Genomic DNA, 10,435 nt, shown 5'->3' on the forward strand with positions numbered 1-10,435 from the left:
ATTCCAGTCCAGCATTTCTTATGATGTACTCTGCATATAAGTTAAATAAACAGGGTGACAATATACAGTCTTGACGAACTCCTTTTCCTATTTTGAACCAGTCTGTTGTTCCATGTCCAGTTCTAACTGTTGCTTCCTGACCTGCATACAGATTTCTCAAGAGGCAGATCAGGTGGTCTGGGATTCCCATCTCTTGAAGAATTTTCCACAGTTTATTGTGATCCACACAGTCAAAGACTTTGGCATAGTCAACCCTTAAATTTTATGAATGTAGGTAACTATGAAGACAATAAAGCTAAATGTTAAATATGAGTAAAATCTACTAGATAATTGCACTAATGAGTACTTCAAAGACAAAGGATAACTGGCAATAGGAGAAAGGAAGCTAATGTCTCCTAAATACCGGATCCCACACACCTATCTCCTCACCTTTCCCTGCAGTGGAATCATGGCCCTCTATGCTTTAGAGATGAGGAAACTGAGGCTCAAAGAATGAAATCAGTTACCTGCTGTTGCACCTTTAGTGAGGAAAGATACCAGGTTCCTGCTCAACCTTCTCATCTCTGATGCTTCCTGGTAGACTTGAGAGGAACAGAAACTAGAGATCAAAGAGGAGGAAGAACACGATGGAAGATGGTGGCAGTTGTATTGGGTTGGCCAAGAAGTTCTTTTGGGCTTTTGTGTATGAAAAAACTGGAACAAAGTTTTTGGCCAATCCAGTGAAATGGACTAATAGATTATGTTCTGGAGTAGTATCATTAGAATCACCCAGGAGCTTGCTGAAATGGTGACTCTTTCATTCCCTATTGATGCATAACACACCTACTCCACAACTTAGTAGCTTAAATAAAAACAAGGCATTATTTTTTTCATGAGTCTGTGACCCAGTGGGGGCAGTTCTTCTGTCTCAAGTGGGTTTGGCAGAGGTCCTGGGTTGTCTAATAAGTCCCCAAATGGCCTCACTCACTTGACATTCTCTGGAGCGGTAAGCTCAGCTGGGGCTTTCAGCGACAGGTCTCAGTTTTTCCTGTGAGCATCTCCAAGTAGCCACAAGGCTTCTTTACAGTTGGCAGGTGGGTTCCAAGAAGGAGCACTCCCAGATAACAAGCCCCAACAGATAAGCACTTCTCAAACTATTGCTTCCTTCACATAATGCCTCACCAGCCAAAGTCAATCAAATGGACTAGCCCCGACTTAGGGGAGAGACCTCTACAAGGGCAAGGAGACTGACTACCTACCACAGAGAGGTCTTCTTTCCCTGCTATATAGATTTTTTTTTTTTTTTTTTTGCTTGAAAATCAAAAGAGGTTGTATGCAGGCATCTATTTTTAATAAGCTTTCTAAAGTATCCCTATACTCTATCTTCCTAACTTTCCTTATCTACCACCTACTAATTTCTTAAAAACCTTCTTTTTGCTGAAAATCTTGGTTAATTCATTAATCTACTAGGCAATAGATTTATTGATTGTGAGAGAAAGAGATCCTTTGATCTGGAGAGAAAACAGCAATAACAACAACCACAAAAACTTCCACTAAAAAAGCAATTTATAGTCTCCGAGGACCTCCATGTCACTATGAAATGAACATTTTTCAATCGTCATCTTTCTTAGTTCTTTACCAGCTCTCAATAGTGTTGATCGCACCCTCCTTCTTAAAATACTCTCTTCCCTCGCTGTGTGTGATGTATCATGCCCACCTCCTTTTCTTCTTTTCAATTTGCTACTTCTAGTCTCTTTCTCATTCACTTTTTTCTTTCTAACTTCAAATGTTTACATTTTTCAAGGCTTGGTTCCAAGTGCTTTTCCCCTCTCAACCTCTATTCATTCTCTAGGCAATATCCCACCCACCAAAGGCTTCCATCATCAACTATCATGTATATGCAAATGACTCCCAAGTTTATGAGACTAGTCTGTATCTTTGCACTGAGTTAGCCTATAGGCAGTTTTATACCTCCAGCTATTTCCTCCCCCCACCCCACCCCCCCCACACACTTCTCCTAGGATGTGTCAAAGGAATTCAAATTAAAAATGTCCCAAACTGAATTCAATCCTCTGCTCTGTCTAGTGTCAATCTGTTCTTCTTCTATTGTTCATTATGTTAGTAAAGCATGCAATCAACTAGGTTATTCTTCAATGAGAGTTTGAAGAGTAATTCTGTCACTTCGCTCTCCATCAACCACCCACACACCTCATTCAATCTACCATGACTTTTTCATCTTACCTCCTCTAATATATCAGCTTCTCTCCAGCTTCTTCTACTATAGCATCCTCAGACACACTGCCATCCTTTCTCATCCAGAAAGCAAATTTTTTAAAAAGCTTTCTAAGTGGTCCCCAGAATTATATCATTCCATTTCCTTCCACCTTTATGACCCACCATTCTTTGTCCATGTGTCAAACACAGTAATCTGTTTAAAAAAAAAAAAAAAAACCACAATGTCTAATTATGTCATTTCATTTAAAGCATTCATTATTTTCCCAATGCTTTTAGAATAAAAAGCAAAATCTTACCATGATTCACAAGATCTTGAATGATCAGTTTCTGCTTCCTATCCAGCCTCTTGTCCCAATCTCCCTCTGTTTTCTGTAGTTCTCATGCTCTGGCCTTCTTTTCATTTCTCAAATGTAGAAATATCTCCTACCTGGCAACTTTGAATGCCTCCTCAACCTCATTTTCTCGCTGATTCTTCAGATCTCAGTTCATACATCTCCTTAGAGAAGTTGGTGAGTATTCACCATACCCAGCAGGCTACATCAGGATTTCTTATCACACTCACAGACCCATGAATTTCTGATAATTAAAATTAATCACAGTTCATGATGCATCTGTTTGTGTATTTAATATGTAAATGTCTCACCCATTAGATAGTAAGGTCTATGAGAGCAAGAAGTACATTTGTTTAATTCATTATATCCATAATATCTGTCAAATAAAATACCTTAGCATGTTTTGGTTGAGTGAGTAAATGGAGGGAGGAAGGAAAGAAGATGCTTTTTAGGACTGTACTCTTGCCCAAGACTGCCACCTTTAGTGTTAATTGCCTGCTTCTTTGAACCGTTTTTGTCACACACCTCTCATTTTCTCTAGTAGACTACTCCTGGCCAGGATTGCTTCATTATGTGCCATGACTTTTGTGCTCTGTGGTTAGCCTCCCTCAATACCAGCATCTGGAGCTTCCCTCCCTGGAATGAACCCCACTTCTTCCAGGCATGTCCTAGTCTCATACTAAGTACTAGTCCTTGGAGTCTGCACTTGCTAGAAATATCCTGGCTCCGGTGAGCAAAGTCTCAAGATTACACAATACCTCTCAAAGTTGGCTGCATGAGATATATATATATATATATCTATATATAGATATAGATATATAAAGAAATGAAACCTGTGTGCCAATGCTAAGATGAAATCCACCTATAACTGGATTGAATGATAGCTGAAGAGTAGAGGGGATTGTTGCTAAGGGAGACAAATTTCTGCAAGTAAACTGATAATACTAGGATACACGCATATGCATTGTTTGACTTCTGCAAGGTACCTACTTCCTGTTTCCAAACAAAGCTTGTCCTTGAGAAGTGTAAGTGTGTTTGGTTTCTCCACTCATTTGAATTTCTGACAAAACAGCCTATGGTGCAACCAATCAGACCAAGCTGCTTTGACCCTCTGGGGTGCCTGAAGCATACTGAGGGCAATCGATCAGACCACATTACTGTCCATTCACCTTCAACTAATCCATTCTGCCTTGACCTACTCTAGGGAGGATTACTCAGAAATTTGGTTTCTGCCATTTGTGAGAGTTGAGAGTTAAGTTGTAAAGGCTCCTAATCATTACTGCACTTTGCACTTTTAATGGATATTTTCATCTTGGTATTCACTTTTCCTCCCCTCTGCATACCCTCTGAATTGATTTGTGTATAGACTAGCTTTGCACGTTGATGAATTGGAAAAATGGTGCTCAGCAGTTTTGCATTGGGAAAATTATCTGTATTTCATTAAGGATGAAAATGGTTATTAATGGTTATTTAAAGGCGAGAGTTCTTAGAAAGTTTTCCATAGGGTCCTAGTGGACATGGTTAGTTCATTTGATAACTGACACATTAACCTGTCTCCAGGAAGGCCTCTTGTTTGCTGAGTTACACTAACCTCTGGAAAGACAGATATTTTGCAGACATTTTTGCAATTCATGGACTAGAAATTCAAGTGTTTTGCTTTTTTTTTTTCTTCCTGATTTTGACAATAGAAAATGACCTCAAACATCTCACATTTAACATACACCAAAAAAAGATGAGTGGTGATTTTTAAAAAATGTATACTCATCCATCCATTAATTAACCCATGTTCCATTCACCTCCTTATACAAGGTATGTGTATTGCACTTGTACCATGTCCTACTGTTGAGTTAGATACTAGGGATATATTGATACATAGCATAAAAAATTATAAAAAACAAACAATATATAGTTCCTGGCCTGCGGAGCTAATGCTTGTAAAGAAATAGAAATAAAAAAATCACAGACCAGATGCGCAATTGTTTCTATGACCACTGCCATGAATGAGAGCTATGTTATTTCTATGTAAGCATATAGTATAGCTTATACTACACGTACAAGTAAAGAGTAAGATTTGCTTAACCTCTGACCTCTTACTACGGTCTACTAATTATGGAGGGATTAAAAATTTTGAAATAATGCCCATAGTTATAATGTTCATAAGATTTTGCTACAGTAGGTGTGTTTTGATAGTTGAAAAAACTTCCTTTACTGTTGTATTCCTGGGCTATATCTCCTCTGGTTCTTACAGAAAGTTTCATTACCGCTTTAACACACAGGCTCGCCTTATCTTTAGGTGGAACTTACAAAAAAAAAACCTTATAGTTAACATAATTTGCTCATATTCTGTGAGTATCTCATGTGTATGCCTGTCTTGCCTTTTCTCTGTTTTCTTCACCTAAAGGTCCACATTTCTTTAGACATTTATTTCTTCAATAAATTTAAAAGATTAAGAATCATATATAGTACATTCTCAGACCAAAATAGAATAAAATTAGAAATAATTTCCAGGAAAAAAATTGGAAAACTCACAAATAAGAGGAGAATAAACACTTCTAATTAGCTATGGATTATAGAAGAAATCAAAACAGAAATTATAAAATACTTTGAGATAAATGAAAAGGAAGATTCAGCATAACAAAACTTGTGAAATATAGCTAAGAACTAAGAATTAAGCAGTTCCTAGAGGGAAATTCGTAGTTGGAAATGCCTGTATTAGGAAAGAAGAAATATCTCAAATAAGTAACCTAACCTCTACATTAAGACACTGGAGAAAAAAGTAAAACTAAAACTAAAGATGACAAAAGAAAAGAACTAAATATCAGAGTGGAAATTACTGAAATAGAGAATAGAAAAAAAAAGAGTATAGAAGAAATAAAGAAAATAAGTGAAACCAAAAACTGATTCTTTGGAAAGATCAACTAATGAAAAATTTTAGTTAGATATACCAAAAAAAAGAAGACTCAACTATAATCAGAAATAAAAGAAAGAACATTAGCATTTCATACTAATACCAGTTGTCTAGAAATAAAAGGACTATAAAGTGAGTACAGTGGATAATTAAAAGGCAACAAACTGTATAACTCAGATAAAATGAACACATTCTACAAGGACATAGCTAAAACTGACTGGTGAAGAGATTGGCTAAATGGATCCTATAATAAATAAATTGAATTTAAAAAAATAACTCAAATATTAACTAGACCTAGATGTCTTGATTATTAGACTTTATCAAATATTCAAGGAAGAATTAATCTCAATTCTTCACAAACTCTTCTCAAAAATAGTAGGGGAGGAAACACTTCCCAAATTATAAGACCAGTGTTGCCCTGATACTGAGACCAGGGAAAGATAACACAAGAAATTACAGAATTAAACCCTACCTGACAAAATAATGTGGAATATATAATGATGCTTCTATTGGGAAGTGAGTACCCTATGACATTCAGCTCTATAGGCAGGAAAAACAGAAGGGCCATGTTTAACAAGATCACAAGAACAATAAAAATCTTCCCAAAGAAAGTCAATTTATTTTGATGACTCTTCTCCTGAAAGAAAAATACTGTCTCCAGTTCAAAATAGGTTTTCATAATTCAAGGAGCTCTAGAGTCTCCTTTTACATTTTATCATTTGAGATTTGATTAAATCTGAATGTTTTTACACTTACATATTCTAATCCTCTAGCCACTGAATAGTCTACCTGTATCTTGCTTTCTGTTACAACAGAGAAAGTGCCACTCCATCAACACTCTAATATAGCAGTCTTGTGCTGCTGCTAAGTCGCTTCAGTCGTGTCCGACTCTGTGCAACCCCATGGACGGCAGCCCACCAGCCTCCCCCATCCAGCAGTCTTGTATACATACACAATTATTATATGACCTCTCAGTGGTATGTGTATGTGTGATATCCTATGAATTATATACAGTATATACATAAGTAAAACACCTGCTCCTCTTTGAAAATTCTTTTGTTGGCTGCAACTCTACACTCAATGAGAAAGACATGAGATTTTCTCTAACCCTTAGTCACTCTTTCTAATGCCAGCATGCCAAAGGCTTTGGTGTCAATATAAATCCACTAAAAATGCTGCTGAGGCCACAGTGCCAGTACTGTTAGCACTGTTCTGAGATCAATGGTCCATGGACGTTTAGAGAGAGATTCTTTTAGCATTTTCCTTTTTCTGCTTTCCTTTCTCTCTAGGCAAATGTCCCCAGTGGCTAGACAACAGACTATTTATGTGAAAAGTAATATGCTAAACTCAGCCTCACCTGCAATGATAAACACAGTGCAGTAGCTACAGATCACTTGCCCTAGGAGGAGTTCCTTCCAGAAATTTGCTTGGACCTCCTGTAAACAGAGTTCTGGTGATGTGACATATGCATGGCCAGCTATAACCAAATCCCTGGACCTCCCCTGAATAATCTTAAGAAGGACTCTTGTTAATGACATTAAATCATTTAATTGAAAGGGAGTAGAGCATGCTTCATAAACTTCTGTTTGTTTCTCTAATTAAGATACCATTTTAATTAATACAGTCACTTTAAAGTTCAGGTATCATTTGCCAGTTTGCCAGGGAGTCAAAACCACATACACCAAAGGACTAATAGGATACACAGGAATCTCACTGAAGGTGAACAAAGACTTGCTCTAAAACCATACCTACTTATTGACCTTAGATATGTGCCACTGCTTATTTGGCAATGCTACAGAATGGCAATAAGGATATCTCTTTGTGGTATTAACCTTTTTCTCCATCGGAATCAAGTTCTCCACTGTAGATCTCTCTTGTTCTGACAGCAAATTCCAGCCATACTCATTCAGCTGAGAATTTTCAAAATTTCACTTTTGTTCATTAGTGTCACCCCATGTGCATTTTTTATCAAATTCTGAACCTGTCTGATGGGCATCTGGCATTTCGTGATCCTTCCCATCTTAGCTAGTCTACTGAAATAGGTTGACCAGCTGTCTGGTTTTTTTTTTCCCTCAATTAACATTCATTTACATAATTGAATTCAATACCTCTGATCCTTAATAATAGATAAAATCCTCCCACCATACTAGGACCACCTAGTGCTGTCTTTCTCTGTTCCATTAAGGCAGGACATCTTTTCTCCTTATATGGTCTTGGCTCCAAACAATGGACAAAAGAGATTTGATGACCTCCTGACTTGGTGCAGAAAAATCAACATAGAACTTCTGGATTCTGTTATACATAATTGCTTATAAGCAAAATACAGTGTATGTTTTTCGTTTTAAAGAAGGCAGCTAAACTCTAATAAGCATGATTATTAAGTCTGAATATGTGAAGATGAAGTCAATAATTGAAAATTCCTGTATGATGGTATATGAAATAGATGAAGCATCAAATAAGGTATGAGATATAGCAAGTGTAATCAAATGTATTTACTGTTGATAATTTTAATTAAGGAAGTTGTTAATGGAGTTGTGTATACTCAGGAAAGATTTCATGACTTTATTTTTAGAAGCACACATTCTCAAATTTGCAAGTCATATGAATTAAATGAATCCAATGATCTACATGTAATTGAAAGCTGTCCTTCCTCTTTGCGACCCCACGGACTATATAGTCCCTGGAATTCTCCAGGCCAGAATACTGGAGTGGGTAGCCTTTCTTTTCTCCAGGGGATCTACCCAACCCAGGGATTGATCCGAGGTCTCTCACTTGCAGTCATATTCTTTACCACAAAGGAAGCCCAATAATACTGGAGTGGGTGGCCTATCCTTTCTCCAGAAGATCTTCCCAAACCAGGAATCGAACCCATGTCTCCTGCATTGCAGGCAGATTCTTTACCAATTGAGCTATCAGAGAAGCCCTAAAATTTTATTTGGCTGCCCTAGGTCTTAGTTGCAGCATGTGGGACCTAGTTCCCTGATCAGGGATCAAACCCCAGGCCTCCTGCATTGGAAGTGCAGAGTCTTAGCCAGTGGACCACTGGGAAAGTCCAAGGTGGAGGTACTGGGGATTGAACCCAGGACCTCATACATGCTAAGCATGCACTCTACCACTGAGCTATACCCCCAGCTTGCTATTTTATTCTCCAGTGGATCTTTCCAACCCATGGATCGAATCCGGGTCTCCCGCATTGTAGGCAGATGCTTTACCGTCTGAGCTACCAGGGAAGCCCTATATAAAATAGATGAAACATTAAATAAGTTATGATATATAGCAACTGTAATCAAAAGTATTTACTGTTGATAATTTTAATTAAGGAAGTTGTTAATGGAGTTGTGTATATTCAGGAAAGATTTCATGGCTTTATTTTTAGAAGCACAGATTCTCAAATTTACAAGTCATATGAATTAAATGAATCCAATGATCTACATGTAATTGAAAGCCGTCCTTCCAGTGCCAGAGGATAATTTTAATTGCAAATGTTATTAAACTGTCCTTGTGAATTTATTTATGTGAACAAAGTCCCCCATAACAGTGTTAGTATTTGGTTGTTTTAATGTGTATCATACAGTACTTAAAGGTCTCCAGAAGTTAAAATAATTATCTTTCTCTTTCATTTATTTCTTAAAATATTGATATACACTTCAAATCATTTCCCTGAAAGCTTACAATGTGGGTTGGTGATGTTTTTGTCTTAATGACACCAACATTTATTTTTGTGAGGGTTTAAGTTCTTCAGTAAATGGTAATCTGAGATTTTAAAGAAAAATGGATCACCCAAGTTCAACATAGTACCTATGTATAATAGAGAGTAGAGGAACTCTGGTTTTCAGATCCATATATGTCCATCTACTTCATTTTTGCTTTTGGATAAAATGCAAAATGATACCCTCTTTAACTTGAATAATGCAGGTAACATTTTAAGAGGAAAAGTTGGAGAAAAATTTGTAGTTAGCTCTCTTTGAAATCATTTGTTCATTTTCAGAAAGGTCAGAGAAGATGTGAACAAAGATTGTAATGCTGAGCTGAAGAAATCAGCCACTTATTTATTTTTTCGTTCATGTAATATATACATATTATGTGACTGTATAAATCTTGTTTTTCATTTTCTGTCTTTTATGGTGCTTTAACATCTTAGGAACTTGGCTGACTGGGAAAAGAGAGGCTCTGCCACGGCTATCTAATTCCTAGAGACAGCAAATTAGTCCCTTTTGAACATACCTTTCATGTGCAAACCAATGACCCAAAGTTCATATCCCTCAATCACCTTCTTTATTGAATGTTTACATGTGAAGCCGATATTCCTCTGACCTGACCTGATCAGCCCAGGCCTAGGTACCGGACAACTCGAGACAGCCCCTACTGAAATTGCAGCCTGATGGAATTATTCACACTAACCAATTCTCATCCTGTTTACCTTGCTTTACCCATTTCTTGCCTTAAAAACCATAATCATTGTCCCCCCATACTTTTCTCAAATCCCTTCTGCCTCCTGACCAACCTTGGTGATACCTTGTGTGGCCCTGTATGACATGGCATGTTCAGTTCTCTTAAGAGCTGTAACAAACCATATTTTCAATGGCAATTAGAATACAGAGTTTTCCTCCTCCCACATTGTGGAGCTTATAGTAGTTAAAATGATATGCACTTATCCATATACACAGGTTTCCTTTGGAGAGTTTGTGATAACAGTTGCATAATGAAAAATACACAATATATAAATATCCCTTGTCTCAAAGAAAGCACAAGACCTTTCTGCTCCTATCAGTAATATAACACAATCTTCTCACACTTAGCAAAAAAAAAATTATAAGAAAACTTGGAAATCATTAAAAATCAATGATCCAGAATTAAAATGGCATATATTTTTAAAAGCCTTGTTTATCTTTCCTCATTAAAAATATCTTTACAAAAAGCAGTAATCCTGATGGTATGAATTAATAACTGCATTTTGGAGTTTCATTGCTGTTCTTGTTTT

The 10,435-nt window shown here is 37.0% G+C and overlaps 1 non-coding gene across 1 annotated transcript; it reads right to left on the minus strand.

The window, feature by feature from the left end:
• Positions 1 to 8,512: 8,512 nt before the first annotated feature.
• TRNAA-AGC (transfer RNA alanine (anticodon AGC)) lies at positions 8,513 to 8,584 on the minus strand. The gene has a single exon. It is a non-coding gene; the product is annotated as a tRNA-Ala (tRNA).
• Between the last annotated feature and the right edge of the window lie 1,851 nt (positions 8,585 to 10,435).

Source organism: Bubalus kerabau, chromosome 22 (genome assembly GCF_029407905.1).
Source record: "Bubalus kerabau isolate K-KA32 ecotype Philippines breed swamp buffalo chromosome 22, PCC_UOA_SB_1v2, whole genome shotgun sequence".
Lineage (NCBI taxonomy): Eukaryota > Metazoa > Chordata > Mammalia > Artiodactyla > Bovidae > Bubalus > Bubalus kerabau.